The 19031-nt window shown below is 40.0% G+C and overlaps 1 pseudogene; it reads left to right on the top strand.

Annotated features, from left to right (window-relative positions):
* Nucleotides 1–3605: 3605 nt before the first annotated feature.
* On the top strand, nucleotides 3606–18403 carry LOC102943743 (annotated as a pseudogene).
* Nucleotides 18404–19031: the final 628 nt, after the last annotated feature.

Raw genomic sequence — 19031 nt, forward strand, 5'->3', positions numbered from 1 at the left:
ATCTGATTTGAGGCACAGAGACAAATAGATCAAAATAGATAATAGTGAAAATGTGAAGACTGACAAGAAGAAAAGTATTGAGTAGAGAAATAAATATTTCACATTTGTCAGGAGCCACATGGAACATTTTATTCTCATGCCCATCAACCCTATACTCACATATACTGATACCCAATTTAATCACCCTACCCCATGCTCGGTAAACTTAAAAGTGAAATCACCAGTAGTGATTTTTGATCATTATCTAATATCATTAAGAAGGTTAAGGAAAGAGACAGGAAACAGAAATTGGAGATTTCAATTCATCTTTATTAAAATATAATTTCTGTGTTCAAACAGCTAATGAAGAGCTAGAATTGCACATGAGGATTAATAAAGGAACCATTAACCTTACTGTGGTTTGGAACACTGTGAAAATGGCAGTGAGAGAGCTGATCATAAAGTATTACAAAAAACAACCAGTTGTACTTTGGGGGCCAAATAAAGAATGGGGAAGGTAATTAAAAGAGACAATATTAACTCATAGGATGGTCTCCTTATGGAAAAGCTGATTAAATTTCCAATAGCAACAACAACAACAAAAATAGACTGAGTTGGAGAATTTACTTAAATGGTACTCTTATCATTGTGCATCAAAGAATATTTTATTACCATGGGGAGAGAGTGAAAGAATAAAAAACAACACCAAAAATACAGCATATCCACCATTATAAACCATAAAAATGATCCTACCAACTGTTCAAAACACATTCAAAAATAGAAGGGGGTTTACTGAATTTTATTTAAATTAAAAATCACAGGGTATAAAGGAGTTATCTAAAGCTGGAGCTGCTAATAGAGAATATCTAGTTAGCCCCATAAGGGGGAGTGAAATTAATAATGTGCTAAACTCAGGAAAGGCAAATCTCGAGTGATGAAAACTTCTCATAGGCATTTTATTTATATTTTAGGGAACATCTGTCACTCCTGATATTACAAATTGTTAACTGATTTACTATAGTTAATTACCCTCCATCGGTGAATAATGTGTCCATAATAGTGCTTGGAAAACCTATATAGCAACACCATCCTGTGTGGCTCTTAAGTCCTGTTAGATGAATAAATTGATTGTAATTGCTAAATTGCTCCTGATCTATCAAATCCCATAACATCCCATAGTGTTCTCTTTTTGGGAATGAAAAGTCAAACTGAGTCTCTGAGTAAATGATCATTTTCTGACCCATGGGAACCCAAGTCTTTGATTCCTCCCGGAAATATGGGTAGGTATTCATTCAGATTTAGTATTTATGAAGACAAATCAGAAATGGTGCCCTGGACTCACTATGTGATAAAAGTCCCAATGGAAGACTTGGATTTTGCTTGGGGAAAAGTTACTCTAAAATATCATTATTATGAGCATCTAAGTAAAATTGTTCTATCCAGCATGACTGAGAAAACCAGCTCCCTTAGCAAGGAGTGGCTATAAACATGTAATCTTTGCTTATCTATCTCATGCCTATAAGCTTTTCATTTTCTAATTTGTGGATGCTATTATAAACTCTTGAGTGAAATCCTGGCCCCACTGATGTCAATGGCAAAATCCTATTGACTTCAATGAGGCCAGGATTTCACCCTCTATATTGTATACTAGTCTGTTTCTCAAACAAACATACCTTTGGTTTATTTTTATAAAAGCCAGCCTATATTTTACCCCACAGATCTGTGCATTCAGCTTAGAGGAGCAAACCACATCTTAGTCATTTTCCTGCTGAAATACTTTATGGCTTTATCTTCATTTATTTGCAACCCCAACTGAATGGACTTGCTTTACGTATGATGGGTGTGTGTGCATGTGCGTGTGTAGTGGATTGTTAGTTTCTCACCAGCCTCCTAATACACTGTGGAACCAGGAACCTGCTACATATTTCCCAACTTAGACAGTGGATAAAGCATGACATTTCCTGCCCCCAGTGCTGTAATGTAACAATTTAAGTATGGAGACGCTCAGTCTTTGATCCTCCGTGTAAGTTTCCCTTTCTTGCTTCATACACATTTGGTGGCTGTTCTTTCTAACTTTGGTAACATTGATTCAAGTACTTTGAATGGTCTCACAGAAAATAGTAGATCTCTCTCTCTCTCTCTAAGGAGTGAGTTCACTGTAATTATAGACAATCTCCCTGCCTAGGAGAGCAGTAGCTTTCCCCATTCTTGCAAAGCCGATTTATATATTATAAGCACTAATATGCAGTTGGTTCACAGCAAAGCCTCTAGGGACAGTGTAACTCTTATTCATAAGTATTTAATACCTGCTTTGTCTATATGAAAGTAAATCCTCTGAGATTTCCAATCCCATAATGACCAGGTGGGTGTGTTGTAATTTAGTTTAAAAACTTCAATCGTCCCATAATCTTTAAGTTACTTTATCATATTTGGTAGAGGAACAATATAATTTGATGCTGTTTACATAATAATTCCATCTGCAAACAAATTTATTTTGCATTTTGCCTTGCCAGTGAAATTCCCTTTACATCCGGCTCAAAGGGGAGACAGCTTTCTCCTCGCACCGACTACTTCATCCCTAATTGGCTCATCCAGTACCTCCCAACCTGTTGAACCCCAGACTCCAGTGTGACACATGGCTAGGGCACAGAGAGGAGGAGGGGAAATCTTTGATACCTCATTTTGTTTTGTTTAAGGATTATTTGACCGTGACAATATCAACTGTGGGTTACATAACCTCGTAGGTCCCACAAGGCAACAGGACTATACATTAGGACAGTGGGTTGCACAGCTGTAACTGAGATCTATCTATATCTGTTTTGGTTTGCAGTATAGAAACGCTGCTTGGGGTATGGTTTTTGTTAGTTTTTGGAGGTGTGGAGAATAGGGAGAATGCTGGTGTTATGAACATCATTAAGGTCAGGGTGGAAAATGTTCAGGACAGAATCTGGCCCTCAGTGTCAGATGAGAAGTATACAGGAGTTGCAAGTGGGACTTTTGGAGGGAGTAGATGAGGACCCTATGCTTGGAGGTAGAGGAACTTGGTGAGTTGTGTGTTCAGTTTGTTTGTTCTCTGTGAGGGTTGTTGTGATTGGGCTTTTGGCTCCCTAAACAGGCCAGGTGGTATAGATCTGTTTGTTCTGTCTCACAGAGGGCCATGTGGCTGGGACTCTTGGGTCTGTGATCATCCCCGGGGTTTAACATCTCTGAGTGGTTAATCCCTCCCTGTTAGAGAGGGGGTGGAGTTGAGCTGTGAGGCTTAGTATAGAAGTCAGTTGCCAGACAAACTCCTGAGCAGGTGAACAGAAGTGGCAAACAGGGGATTTTTGGAGAGAGTTGGGAAAGGAAATGAGTGAAGCTTTCTTTCTAGGTACAGTTCTATATTCTGTGCTGTGATGGACAGTGCTGGAATAGTGGTTGCGATCGTGCCATGTTTTCTTTCCTCCCTGAAGCCAGAAGATACTTCCTCTGTATGAAGTGCACATTAGTGGCTGTTCCTGAGAAAAAGACTTGTGGTTGGGAAGGATAAGTACTGATTGTTCAGTGCATCAGAAAGGCTGAGGGGTATTGGTTGCCCAGCCTGGGAAGCATCACCATCCCCAGTTCAAGAATGAAAGGAACTGGGGATGAAGGTTCCAGAAACCAAAGAGGAGGCTGGACAGTTCATAAGCACCAGAGGTAAAGGGACCAGCTATTCTAAATGGCTGTCAATAGACATGGATGAGGCTGTGATCATCAGAGAGAAGAGGACCTGGAGGAATTCTACAGAGCTAGAAGCATCCAATCATCATAGGTTCTCCACATATAAACTGCAGAAAATATCTCTTAAGATCCAATTGGTCAAATGAAATGGAGACATGCATGGGACATACTTGAGGATGACTGCTCAGTCAGTGGTGTAGTAGTAAAAAGCGAAGTGGGTAAACTACCTAAACTAAACTTCATATTCCCCAAATGACAAGTAGGTAAACTCCATAATACTCAAGGAGATTTCCAACTATCCAAAGAAGACAGGCAATCTTTGCTGATGTTTCTATACTAAAAGGAACAGAAAGAACATTGTGCAAGGGACAGGCAGACAACAGGATGGCATGCTGGAGCCAACCTATGGTGTCTTCCTGGAGCCAAGACCCTAGACATCACTCGAAGATTGGATAGGCTTCTGAAGTTAGTGCTGACAAGCACCTGCAGCAGTGATCTTTTATTGCTAACAACACTGCTTCATGGGATATCTCACACACTATAGATAACTTCAGGGAACCCAGAAGCATGTTGAAGTAGAAGACTGTGCAAGACATCCTGCCTGTTTGGTAAGCAAAGCAAGGTACAAGGCAAAAGACTCTGTAAATGAACCGCTGGCTAAGTAAGGGGTGAAAGGCAGAGAGGATTTTTGTTTTATGGAATGTTGGTCCACTTTCCATGGAGAAGGAGGACTGTCCAGTTTGGATGAGTTGCACCTCATTAGAAGGAAAACCAGCCTTCTAGGAGACAGGTAAGGAGGGTGTTAGGCTAACAACAAAAGGAAAGGGTAAAAAAAAGGGAGAGACAAATGAGCATTAATTTAACATGAAATCAAGATGTCAAGAGCAAAATCAATCAAGGCACCAAGGAACAGTAAGAGAAGAAATTATTTAACTGCCTATAGACCAATGCCAGGAGCCTGGGTAATAAACAAGAGGAATTGAAATTGTTCCTTTATTAATATAAATTTAACCTAGTCAGTATTGTGAAAACCGGTGGGAAGATTTGCATGACTGGAATGTTAAAATCACTGGGCATAACCTATTTAGATGGAAAAATCAGGCAAAAGGGAAAAGGAAATGGCTCTTTGTGTCAAAAATGGCAATATCAATGACAATTTGGATGCAAATGATTTTGAACAATTATGTATCAATGTTCTAACACATAAAACAAAAGATATGGTACTAGTTGGTGTCTGATACAAACCACCAAGAAAACAGGATGTCCCGCTCCTTAAGCACCTATATGTAGAGAATAAGAAAACAAAACAAAAGAGTATTATCATGTGGGCCTTCAATCTCAATGTCATATGCTAGAGATCTCCTTCTGCCAGCTTTAAAACATCCTTTGATTTCTAAAAATTATAGGTGACAACTTCCTAACTCAACATGTGTCACATGAAACAGAGGGGAATTCTATATTAGACCTCATCTTGACTGATAAAGAAGAATTGATCACAGAACTAAACATTAGTGGTTGCTTAGGTGCAAGTGATTATGACTTGATCACATTTGTGATGTGCAAACAGAAAAGAAGTCCACACCAGTTGTATATATTTTTGTTGCTTTAAAGGGGCCAGTTTCACAAAGCTGAAAATAATTATGAGCCATATCAGCTGGGAGAATGTAAACTCAAAAATGTGAATGATAATTGGGAATTCTTGAATTACACTTTACTTTATCCCTCAAAAGCTGCAGTCAAGAATGAATATTACACTGGTTGAAAATCCAGCCAGGCTTAAAGAGGAAGTGAAAGCCGTAATAAAAAATTGAAAACCCAATATATAACAAATGGATTGAAGGGTTAAGTTGATTGCAATGAATATAAATTAGGACCTAGGAATTACATAAAATTGATAAGGGTAGCAAAAAAGACACAAGGAAACATATTTGGCCAGCGGAGTTAAAGACAATAAAAAGGAGTTTTTTAAAGTTTTAGGATTCTAAAAAAGAATTCAAAAAATTGTATAAGTCTGTTACTTGATGGAAATGGGCAAACTGTCAATAATAAGGCAGACAAGGCAGAAGTATTCAATAAATATTTCTGTTATGTTTTTTGGAAAAAGTCAGATGATGTATTCATGTCATGTGATGACCATGACATATTTTCCGTTCCACCAGTAACTACGAAGGATGTTAAACAGCAGCAATAAAAATCAGACATTATTGTGCATCCAAGAGTTTTAAAACAGCTGGTTGAGTAGCTCTCGGGACCATTAATGTCTATTTTCAATAACTTTTGGAACAATGGGGAAGTTCCAGAAGCCTTCAAGAAAGTTAATGTTGTGACAATATTTAAAGGGATAAACGGGGTGACTTGGGTAATTTCATGGCTGTCAGCCTGACACTAATCCCAGGCAAAATAATGGGACGGCTGATGTGGGACTTGATTATCAAAGAATTAAAAGAGGGTACTATATAATAATAGATCTTGTCAAACTAATTTAGTATCTTTTTGTGATGAGATTACAAGTTTGGTTGATTAAGATCATAGTCCTAATGTAAAATACTTAGACTTCTGTAAGGCATTTGACTTGGTACCACATGGCATTTTGACGAAGAAACTAGAATGACACAAAATCAACATGTCACATATTAAATGGATTAAAAATAGCTAATTGATAGATCTCAGAATGGAATTATGCAAATGTATTAATCATTGAGGGGATGTGTTTCTATTGGGGTCCTTCAGGGTTCAGTTCTTGGCCCTAGACTATTTAACATTTTTAATAATGACCTGAAAGAAAACATAAAATCATTATTGATAAAATTTGCAGATGACACAAAGATTGGGGGAGTGGTAAATAATGAAGTGGACAGGTCACTGATACAGAACATTCTGGATTGCTTGGTAAACTATGCCTTAGCAAACAACATGGTTAGAGCCCTGCACGGATACAAATTTATATCCACAGATGCGGACATCATTCTAAACTTGCCAAGATGCCTATTGTAATTATAGGAAAGACTATCAGGACACAGATCTCATTAGTATTCCATTAGTATCTACTATCCTGGTACATCCTTACCATGTTAAGGAGCATACATAATGCTCCATCCTTTGCATTACACATATTCAGGGCCCTACCATATTCACAGCCATGAAAAATGCATCACGGACTGTGAAATCTGGTCTCCCCCCCATGAAATCTGATATTGTGTGTGCTTTTACCCTATACTATACAGATTTCACGGGGAAGACCAGCATTTTTCAAATTGGAGGTCCTGACCCAAAAGGGAGTTGCAGGGGGAGTCACAAGGTTACTTTAGTGGGGTTGCAATATTGCCATCCTTACTTCTGCGATGCCTTCAGAGCTGGGCGGCCAGAGCGTGGTGGCTGCTGACTGAGGGCCCAGCTCTGCAGAGAGCAGTGCAGCAGGAAGGGTGGCAATACCATACCGTGCCATCCTTACTTCTGCGCTGCTGCTGCTGGTGGCGGCTCTGCCTCCAGAGCTGGGCTCCTGGCCAGCAGCTGCCACGCTCCAGATGCCCAGCTCTGAAGGCAGCACCGCCACCAGCAGCAGTGCAGAAGTAAGGCTAGGAGTATCGTAACCTCCCTTACAATAACCTTGCAACCAGCACCCACCCCCTTTTTGGGTCAGTACCCCTACAATTACAACATCATGAAATTTCAGATTTAAATAGCTGAAATCGTGACATTTATTATTTTTAAAATCCTGTGACTGAAACTGACCAAAATGGACTCTGAATTTGGTAGTCCCCTACACATCTTAGACAAGTGGTCAGATATACCTTTTCTCCCACCAGAACTATTACAGACAGAAATAAAGTAAAGGAGAGTAACACCACATTTTCAGTCTATATTACTGTAGGTTGTAATAAATCAGTAGAAAATTGGAAACCACTAATGGGACACTGTGGAGCTTTTTCACTCTTTGAGCAGTCAAAAAACCCACCAAAAAACAGCACATAACCAGAGCATAACAGAGGTGCTAACAGCAGCTCACAGAAGAGAGGCAGGAGGAAATGATAGGGTTTGTTACTCCACTTAGATCTATCACATTATTTCCCTGTGTATCCCCATGTATCAAATCAAAATTTATAGTGTGTAAAACAAAGACTTGTTTAAATTATGTGTATGGATTTGCTCCTTATCCATAATGAAAATTAGGCATTATCCCAACACTGGAGATATGTGTAATAAATACATGCTGATGCATATCTAGCCTCATTTTGTATGTCATATGGGTCTGCAAGTTGAATTTGTCATGCGCTTCTCAGGATTTTTAGGATCTACTTTAAGATGCATAAGCTAATTCAGAATGACAGAATAAGGTAATGAGGGCCAAATTTGAGCTATAGTGGCCAAAGTCTGTATGAAGAAATGCATGCAAAATAGTGTGTTTGTCGTCATGCCCAGAATTTGCAGCCATCATCAAAGCAACTTCCTGTGCATATTTGTACACTAACCTAGCTGCAGTCTTTCTGGAAATTCAAGACAATATTTTCAAACTTGGGTGACTAAAATTAGGCACTTATATAAAACTGGACTGATTTTCAGAGTCCTTATTGTGTCACATTAATTTTCTATGAATAAATTATTCTTACTGCTAAAGATCCCATAAAGTATTTCAAGTAAATTTTTAATTAGTTTTGTAATTCTAAGATAAATAACAGTGGCAAATATGCTTATTACATTATGCACATTCCAAGCAGCTCAATACCTTAAAATTTTCTCATTTATCCAGATTTTAGGTCTGGATAGAATTTACTTTTTTGATTGTAAGTATTTCTTAATGCACAACACACTATAACTGCATTGCCCTTTCTTAGTGTATGTTCTAATAAATCAATTATTTCATACTCCTTTACATTTAGAAAGGTATTCTTTCAGACTGGAAATAAGGTGTACATTTGTAACAGTGAGAGTAATTAACCACTGGAACAGCTTACCAAGGGTCATGGTGGATTCTTCATCACAGATACTATTAAAACCAAGATTGTTTTTCCCCCTAAAATGTAAGCTATAGCAATTACAGTAGAGAAGTTATATGGCCTAGAAGTAGGAGGTCAGGCTCAATGATCACAACAGTCCCTTCTAGGCTTGGAATCTGTTAATCTTTTTAAAAAAATGCTATATATAACATTTAGAAAGAACGAGCAGTACTTGTGGCACCTTAGAGACTAACACATTTATCTGAGCATAAGCTTTTGTGGGCTAAAGCCCACTTCATCAGATGCATGCATGAAACTGAAGTTGTAGAAAAGGGTATTTACATTAAAGATATAACCCCACACATTATAAATTTACTGCCTTAATAATTTTTTAGCATCACTTATCTTGGGTCTTTGTCTCACAGTTTGAATCTCACATTTGGCCTTGGCTTGTTGAGGGTGATAATTATTTCTACTAAGATGTGCACCACAGAAAGAACACTTGGGAAACAAGCATAAACTATAAGATTAGATCATTAGTCTTTAGACCACACTAAATAGATGGGAAAGGAATTCATTTGTGATCCTGTTGAGCTCAGACCTACATCAGATCATATTCCCCTATATGAATGTGTTTTTCTCTTTTTCTACTGTGACTCAATGTAAAATTAAGTTTCTTTCTGAAGCACTAAGGGCAGCCTCCTGGATCCTATGAAATATGATTACATGAGAGATTTTGTAACCATGGTTTTGTCATGTGCTTCCACTTATGATCAGGACAGTACTCTAAAATATAGATACAGTAGGAGGGAGATTTGGGAGTGGAGGGGAGTTTAGGGATTTGAGTAGGAAGCTGGGAATCAGGACTCTTGGGTACTATGCCCTGATGCGAATGTTCTCTGCTATCTTGGTTACTCCCTCAACCATAAATGAAGAGAAGAAAAGCATTCCTGGAGATTAGGTGGCACTGGCAAAAAAAGGCAACTTCTACTTTATTTTCCTACTTTCAGTTTTGATTAAATATTTCAGGTACAGCACTGCATAGCAATAACCATATGAGAGCAAAACAACCTAACACATATAAGAATCTAAAAATACAATTGGGGAAGTAATAATAAAAGAAAGAAGAATGGGAGAAGAACATAAGATAAAATATTGTGATACCTTTATTGCATTTTATAATGAATCCTTTTATATGTTATTGGAAAAATAAGGGGGTATATGGAATTTAAGGGGTACTTTGTGGATATGTGAGCAAGGAACAGACCTGTAGCCACTGAACAGAGGTTCTCTTAGCTTCTCTGCCTGTACAGGGTAGGCTCAGGTCAGCTGGCTCTAGGTTCCTTCAAGCAGTGCAATCATCACCCTTATGGCTGACCCAAAAGCCCCAGACCTAAAGGTTAGTTCTTCTGCAAATCAGTAAGTGCTTATGGCAGCAGTGATCCTTTGCAATCCAGGAACACTGATGAATTCATAGATTCCAAGTCTGAAGAGATCACTGTGATCATCTGGGCCAGGGATTTTCAAACTTCATTGCACCACGACCCCCTTCTAATAACAAAGTTACTACATGACCCTGGGTGCGGGAGAGGGGGCAGGAGCCTGAGCCCTGCAGCCCTGGGTGGGAGGAGAGGGGGCGAGAGCCAGAGCCCTGCTATCCCAGGTGGGGGTGGAGCTCGGACTTCAGCTTCAGCCTTGAATCCCAGCAAGTCTAATGTTGGCCCTGGAGACCCCATTAAAATGGGGTCGTGACCCACTGTGGGGTCCCGACCCATGGTTTGAGAACCGCTGATCTAGGCTGATCACCTGTACAAAAAAGGTGATTGAACTTCCCCAAAATAATTCCTAGAGCTTATCTTTTAGAAAACAAATGAAAGAATCATCATTTTAAAATGGCCAGTGATGGAGAACCCACTCCAGCACTTGGTAAATTGTTGCAGTCATTATTACCCTCACTGTTTAATATTTATACCTTATGCACAGTCTGAATTTGTATATCTTCAGCTGTCAGCCATAATGGAATGAAATAGCCAGCCATTACCAGTGCTCAGTGTAGTGCTAGGTCACCATTCTTCCTGGTTACAGTGTGGGTGGAGGAAGGGTGAAGAGGTGCCCTTTATCCTCTTGCTCCATTACCACACATCCATACAAAATACACAGAATTTAACCCAAAGCGGGGTTCAGGATTGTGACACTGGCAGAACCAACCAGTGTATGAGCCATAGTAACTTAACAAGAGGCATTGCAATTGTAATCAAAACAATCCTCTTACGTACGGTATCAAAGAAATGTTAATTAGGCTAGCGATCTCAAACTCATTCACTTTGTATTGTTAAGAATAATTGCTAAGTGTATTTGTCTGTGTTTACCTATATTTTGTTAGAAGTTTAACGATGTAACCAAATTAGCTTTTAGATGATAAAATCCTTTTCATGTCTTAATTCTCTTCTATTATGTATGCACCTGTGGTCAGTTAACCTTAAGATCAAAGATGTCAGACACTGCAGGAAACTAATAACTATCTCTGTTGTAATGAATGATCAGTTGTTGTCTTACAGTCTAACTAGATTACCTGTGTATGCATCAGAAACAGAAAATTAACTTCAAAGGAAATGTCCACCAACTATCTGCACTGCCTATTCTTCCTCAGAGGACAGCTCTGCTGTGACAATTTCTTGTCAGCCTGCTGGAGAGCTATAAGAGAGGAATCTTAGGCCTGATCCTTTCATCTCAGGTCTGCTTAAACTTTAACAGAGAAGATCTAAGCCGTAGGACCAAGATCTCCAGGTAGTTACTTGGATTACCTGGAATTCTTATGGAAAAACTCTAACCCACTCAATACCTGAACTGCCTATTAGACTATAACCCTTTGGATTGATTCCAGAGAGACTTTTACAAATCAGAAACCTCACTATCTCTGCTATTAAACTGGTCTAAGGACATTACACTCATTTGTATGTGTATTGATCTTTTAATAGTTTATTTCTCTCTTCTTTCTTTTTTCTTTTATTAATAAGTGTTAGATTTAGTTCATAAGGATTGGCTGACAGTGATATTTGGGTAAGATCTGAGATTCATCTTAACCAATCTTTTAGGATTGGTAGAACTTTAGGTATAGTGAATAAGGTTTTCAGTAACCCCTCACTATATTAGACTTAGTTGTCAGGTTGGAAGCTCAGGGCTGGAATGCCCAAAGGGGACTACGTTTGGCTTCTGGTTAACCAGTGTGGCATTGCAGAAGCTCTTTTGTTACTGGCGTGGTGACTCTAGAATCATAGAATCATAGAATATCAGGGTTGGAAGGGACCTCAGGAGGTCATCTAGTCCAACCCCCTGCTCAAAGCAGGACCAATCCCCAATTAAATCATCCCAACTAGGGCTTTGTCAAGCCTGACCTTAAAAGCCTCTAAGGAAGGAGGTTTTTAAGGTCATCTCCCTAGGTAACCCATACCAGTGCTTCACCACCCTCCTAGTGAAAAAGTTTTTCCTAATATCCAAACTAAACCTCCCCCACTGCAACTTGAGACCATTACTCCTTGTTCTGTCATCTGCTCCCACTGAGAACAATCTAGAGACATCGTATGGAACCGCCTTTTGGGTAGTTGAAAGCAGCTATCGAATCCCCCCTCATTCTTCTCTTCTGCAGACTTAATAATCGTAGTTCCCTCAGCCTCTCCTCATAAGTCATGTGGTCCAGCCCCCTAAGCATTTTTCTTGGCCTCCACTGGACGTTTTCCAATTTTTCCACATCCTTCTTGTAGTGAGGGGCCCAAAACTGGATACAGTACTCCAGATGGGGCCTCACCAATGCCGAATAGAGGGGAAAGATCATGTCCCTTGATCTGCTTGGCAATGCTCCTACTTATACAGCCCAAAATGCCATTAGGCTTTTTGGCAACAAGGGCATACTGCTGACTCATATCCAGCTTCTCACCCACTGTAACCCCTAGGTCCTTTTCTGCAGAACTGCTGCCCAGCCATTCGGTCCCTAGTCTGTAGTGGTGCATGGGATTCTTCCGTCCTAAGTGCAGGACTCTGCACTTGTCCTTGTTGAACCTCATCAGATTTATTTGGGCCCAATCCTCTAATTTGTCTAGGTCCCTCTGTGTCCTATCCCTACCCTCCAACGTATCTACGTCTCCTCCCAGTTTAGTGTCATCTGCAAATTTGCTGAGGGTGCAATCCACGCCGTCTTCCAGATCATTAATGAAGATATTCAACAAAACCGGCCCCAGGACCGACCCTTGGGGCACTCCACTTGATACGGGCTGCCAACTAGACATGGAGCCATTGATCACTACCCATTGAGCCCGACAGTCTAGCCAGCTTTCCATCCACCTTATAGTCCATTCATCCAGCCCATATTTCTTTAACTTACTGGCAAAAATACTGTGAGAGACCGTATCAAAAGCTTTGCTAAAGTAAAGGAATAACATGTCCACTGCTTTCCCCTCATCCACAGAGCCAGTTATTTCACCATAGAATGCAATTAGGTTACTCAGGAATGACTTGCCCTTGGTGTATCCATGCTGACTGTTCCTGATCACTTTCCTTTCCTCTAAGTTCTTCAAAATTAATTCCCTATAGACCTGCTCCATGATTTTTCCAGGGACTGAGGTGAGGCTGACTGGCCTGTAGTTCCCCGGATCCTCCTTCTTCCCTCTTTTAAAGATGGGCACTACATTAGCCATTTTCCAGTCGCCCGGGACCTCCCCCGATCGCCATGAATTTCCAAAGATAATGGCCAATGGCTCTGCATTCACATCCACCAACTCCTTTAGCACTCTTGGATGCAGCTCATCTGGCCCCATGGACTTATGCTAATCCAGCTTTTCTAAATAGTCCTGAACCACTTCTTTCTCCACAGAGGGCTAGTCACCTCCTCCCCATACTGTGCTGCCCAGTGGAGTAGTCTGGGAGCTGACCTTTTTTGTGAAGACAGAGGCAAAAAAAGCATTGAGTACATTAGCTTTTTCCACATCCTCTGTCACTAGGTTGCCTTCCCCATTCAGTAAGGGGCTCACACTTTCCTTGACCTTCTTCTTGTTGCTAACATACCTGAAGAAACCCTTCTTGTTACTCTTAAGATCCCTTGCTAGCTGCAACTCCAAGTGTGATTTGGCCTTCCTGATTTCACTCCTGCATGCCCAAGCAATATTTTTATACTCCTCCCTAGTCATTTGTCCAATCTTCCACTTCTGGTAAGCTTCTTTTTTGTGTTTAAGATCAGCAAGGATTTCACTGTTAAGCCAAGCTGGTCGCCTGCCATATTTACTATTCTTTCTACACATCAGAATGGTTTGTTCCTTCAGCCTCAATAAGGATTCTTTAAAATACAGCCAGCTCCTTAAAATACAGCCTGGACTCCTTTCCCCTTCATGTTATTCTCCCAGGGGATGCTGCCCATCAGTTCCCTGAGGGAGTCAAAGTCTGCTTTTCTGAAGTTCAGGTTCCATATTCTGCTGCTTTCCTTTCTTCCTTGTGTCAGAATCCTGAACTCGTCCATCTCATGGCCACTGCCTCCCAGGTTCCCATCCACTTTTGCTTCCCCTACTAATTCTTCCCGGTTTGTGAGCAGCAGGTCAAGAGCTCTGCCCCTAGTTGGTTCCTCCAGCACTTGCACCAGGAAATTGTCCCCTACACTTTCCAAAAACTTCCTGGATTGTCTGTGCACCGCTGTATTGCTCCCCCAGAAGATATCAGGGTGATTGAAGTCTCCCATGAGAACCAGGGCCTGCAATGTAGTAACTTCCGTGAGTTGCCAGAAGAAAGCCTCGTCCACCTCATCCCTGTGGTCCTGTGGTCTATAGCAGACTCCCACCATGACATCACCCTTGTTGCTCACACTTCTAAACTTTATCCAGAGACTCTCAGGTTTTTCTGCAGTTTCATACAGGAGCTCTGAGCAGTCATACTGCTCTCTTACATACAATGCAACTCCCCCACCTTTTCTGCCCTGCCTGTCCTTCCTGAACAGTTTATATCCGTCCATGACTGTACTCCAGTCATGTGAGTTATCCCACCAAGTCTCTGATATTCCAATCACATCATAATTCCTTGACTGTGCCAGGACTTCCAGTTCTCCCTGCTTGTTTCCCAGGCTTCTTGCATTTGTGTATGGGCACTTGAGATAACTCGCTGATCGTCCCTCTTTCTCAATATGAGGCAGGAGCCCTCCCCTCTTGTGTGCCCCTGCTCGTGCTTCCTCCCGGTATCCCACATCCCCACTTATCTCAGGGCTTTGGTCTCCTTCCCCCGGGGAACCTAGTTTAAAGCCCTCCTCACTAGGTTAGCCAGCCTGCTTGCAAAGATGCTCTTCCCTCTCTTCGTTAGGTGGAGCCCGTCTCTTCCTAGCAATCCTTCTTCTTGGAACACCATCCCATGGTCAAAGAATCCAAAGCCTTCTCTCCGACACCACTCTAATTATAGAGTAAACTTACCAGTTTGGGGGGATTGTCTGCCCTATTTCTTGCAGCCTGCCCTGAGTGTGGCATTCTCAGTGTGACCCATCCTGGTACCCAGTCATAAGGATACTCATCCTTGGGAAATAGTCCCACCCCATGAGTGGCGGGGAGGGGAGTGTGACTATAGTGTCACTTTCTCCTCACCTCTCCCTCCCTGAGTACAAAAACTGCACTTATACCTGGCCTTTATGCTGGCCTCTTGTACCATCCTCCTCTGCGCACCTTCAAAAAGGTGAGGTACATTCAGTGCCTGAGTTTTACTCAGTCTATAACGAGCCAAAATTTATGAGGAGTTCAGGACTTAGTCCACAGATTCCCCCTCCCCCGACTCCAGAAATAGATGTGTAGTACAGCACCTGGTAGCTTCCTAATATGGTGTCTTAGATACTATTGTGATTGGCATGCTAGAGACAGCTGGAGAGATAGATAGATATACCAGTGCTCTGAAGAAACAGAAGTTTCCACCGCATAGACATTTTAATAAACAGTCTTACTGAGATCTAAAGGCAAACAAGCCGCACAGTTTGAAACAAAAGCCCAGTCCTCTTTCACTTCTCTGCCAAAATCCTTACTGCAAATATTAAAAACAAACCTATGCTCCATTATAAAAATATCTTGACTGCATTTATAAACTCTTGAGAGGAGACCTCTGGAAGAACCAATTTTAAGTGAGGCGAATTCAATTTTGGTAAGAGATCTTATGAACTGCTGCTAATAGTAAGCTCTGTAGGCAAAGAAATGATGCTGGAAGTGTTTTAAAAAGGGAACTTTTTGGCCTTTAACTAACAATAATTTTATAAAATCATATCTGTAGGTCAGCGTTTCCCAAACTGTGTTCCACGGAACACTGGTGTTCTGCACGATGTGAATAGGTGTTCCATGAAAGAATCGTAATTTTAAAAAATGGCCTTTAATTTTTTTTTAATTTAAATTTGGCATATTTGAAGCGTAGTTTACAACTCTTTTTGAATGACTATAATTGAACATAAAACTCTTTTCCCGGTTATTGATAGATCTCATATTGAATATCATGGCGTAAAGAGAACGCGGCACGCAAGCATGTTGACGTCTACCGCTTTCGGGCACTTTTCAGTTAGTGACGTCGTTCCCCTTCCGCTTGAGGCTGCGCAAACTGCAGCCGTATGCACACACCATTCTCTTTACGCCATGTTGAATATAACATATTCACTTAACACGTTCAAACCAGTAGGTCTTTACTGTGTGTGCGATAAGCACAACTAAACTAGCTTCACTCAAAACAATATAAATATTTGTGACAAACAAAATTTGACAAAAATCAGTATTTCTAAATATTGTTACTAAACCTAATCACCATGGATTTGTGGCTAAAAGAAGGAACTTTGAAATGAAAAGCAAGTTCTTCTGGTACTCCAACTGTGGCTGAAATAAACTAGCAAATACTGTGACGCTTCAAAGTGAGGATGAACGATCGCAGTCTTTTGTTGCCGAAAAATCTGTTAGTACTAGTGAGTTATCCAAGGTGAAAGAATTTCCACCGAAGTATATAAAAAAACAAGAAGAAGCAGATGTTAAAAGACCGAAATGAAAGTATGATGAAAGTTATTTGTCTTTCAGTTTTACGTGTGTTGGAAATAAAAATGTTCCTGATGTGCAGTGCGTCATGTGCAACAAAATACGAGCAAACAGTTCATTGGCTCCTGCTAAACTTCGTAGGCTTTTGGAAACCAAGCACGCTGAATACAAAGACAAAGATATAACGTTTTTCAAGAGGCAGTGTGCCTCACTTGGAAATTGTAAACTTTCGATGATTAAAATTGCTAAAACAGACAACGAAAGTGCAACAGAGGCATCTTATCGAGTAAGTTACCGTATAGCGCTTGCCGGAGAAGCTCACACTATTGGAGAAATGCTTATCAAGCCTTGCGCGAAAGATATTGTAATGTGCATGTTGAGCGAGCAGTCTGGTAAAAACACTGATGCGGTACAGTTGTCAAATAATACCGTTGCACGCCGTATTAAAGATCTTGCCGATGACATAGACAAAGAGCTAGTTTGCAGACTGAAAATTTGCCACGAGTATTCATTGCAGCTAGATGAGTCCACTGATGTTCAGGACTTGTTGTGATACTAGTATTTGTCCGATATAGATTTAATATTAATGAAGAGGACCTGCTCTTATGTGAATCTTTGCAAAGCTGCACGACTGGAGAAGAATTATTCAACTGCATCAACAATTTTATCAGAAAGCATGAAATTAGTTGGGGGAAATGTATTGATGTATACATACATACTGACGGTGCTCGGGCAATGATCGGGAAGATTAAGGGAGCTGTAATGTGAATCATAAGTGTGGCACCAGAAAGCACTAAGAGCCATTGTGTTCTACACAGACAAGCACTTGCAGTTAAAAAAATACTAGCATATCTGAAAATTGTGCTCGATGAAGCAGTACAAATTATCAAGTTTGTCAAATCTCGACCACTTCAATCCAGGTTATTTAAAATGTTGTGCGAGGAAATGGGTAGTCAGCCCCAAACGCTTCTTTTACATACAGAAGTGAGGTGGCTATCCTGAGGAAAAGTGCTTGTGAGGCTTTTTGAGCTTCGTAGTGAACTACTGGTATTCTTCACTTCAGATAATTCAGGACGAAAATTTAATGACTGTCTGACAAATTCCTCATGGCTAATGAGACTTGCGTATCTTGCAGATATTTTTGCAAAATGAAATTAAATTAATCTGTCGCTGCAAGGAAAGAATGTGACCATTTTTACTACAATGGATAAAATTTCATCTTTAAAAAAGAAACTGGAATTCTGGGCATCTTCTGTAGAACAGAATAACTTCGACTGCTTCCCTATGCTACATAAATTTCTGACTGAAATAAATTCTACAGTCCATGAAGAAGTTTCCAGCACGATTTTACAGCACTTACGTGACTTGCAGGCCTCTTTATTAGAATATTTTCCTACAACTACTGATGATAATGCTTGGGTTCAAAATCTGTTTGTAATTACAGCCAAACCAGTTGGCTTTACTGCGCACTATTATGAAAGCCTAATTGACTTAATTTCTGATTCTGATTGGAAACAAACGTTTAAGGATCTTCCGCTGAATAATTTTTGGAGCAGCCTAATCGAAGAGTACCCTAATGTAGCTAAACGTGCAGTTCAAGTGCTCCTTCCTCATTTGTGTGAGACAGGATTTTCTTATTATACTTCAACAAAAACCAAATATAGGAATAGACTTGATGCTGCGCCTGACATGAGGACTCAACTTCCCAGCATTATTCCTAATATCAAACGAATTTGTGATAGAAAAATGCAGAAACACCAATCCCATTAAATCCAAATTTGTATTCCTGTTTATAAAAATAGATTTTCCTAGTAAAAATCTAATTTGTTTGGTGTTTGTGTATATATAGAAACAATTTTTTTAAAGTAGAACACTGTTTTTAATTTTGACTCTTGCACTTGATTTCTGTGCTACTTTATACACACTTTCCAGTTAGAAATTGTTAGTTCAAGTTATTTTAAATTTGTAATTTTGCTTTGTTTTATAAAATGAAATATATTTGAGCATAAATAAAGCAATTTTTTATTTGAAAACCAAACAAATACAAAATAATATTATAAGTGTTTCGTAATAGGCTAAAAAGTGTTCCGTGGCCAAAAAAGTTTGGGAAACTCTGCTGTAGGTGAATGTATATTTATAGTGATGCCTATTAGTAAGTCTTAATGTTAGCTAATAAAAGCTTCTTTTCTCTCTAGATGTAATTAAAATACTTCATCTTACCCTAGGGCATCACCATTCCCAACTAGACTTAGTAATTACCTTACCCAGCTTCTTTAAATTAAAAAAAAAAAAGATTGGAGACACTGTTCAGTAACACTGCCAACAAATATAGAAATCTAGGTAACTCTATCCTTTTCGGTAGGTTATAGGTTCAACTCAATTTAGTAACACATTGCTT

Source organism: Chelonia mydas, chromosome 1 (assembly GCF_015237465.2).
Source record: "Chelonia mydas isolate rCheMyd1 chromosome 1, rCheMyd1.pri.v2, whole genome shotgun sequence".
Lineage (NCBI taxonomy): Eukaryota > Metazoa > Chordata > Testudines > Cheloniidae > Chelonia > Chelonia mydas.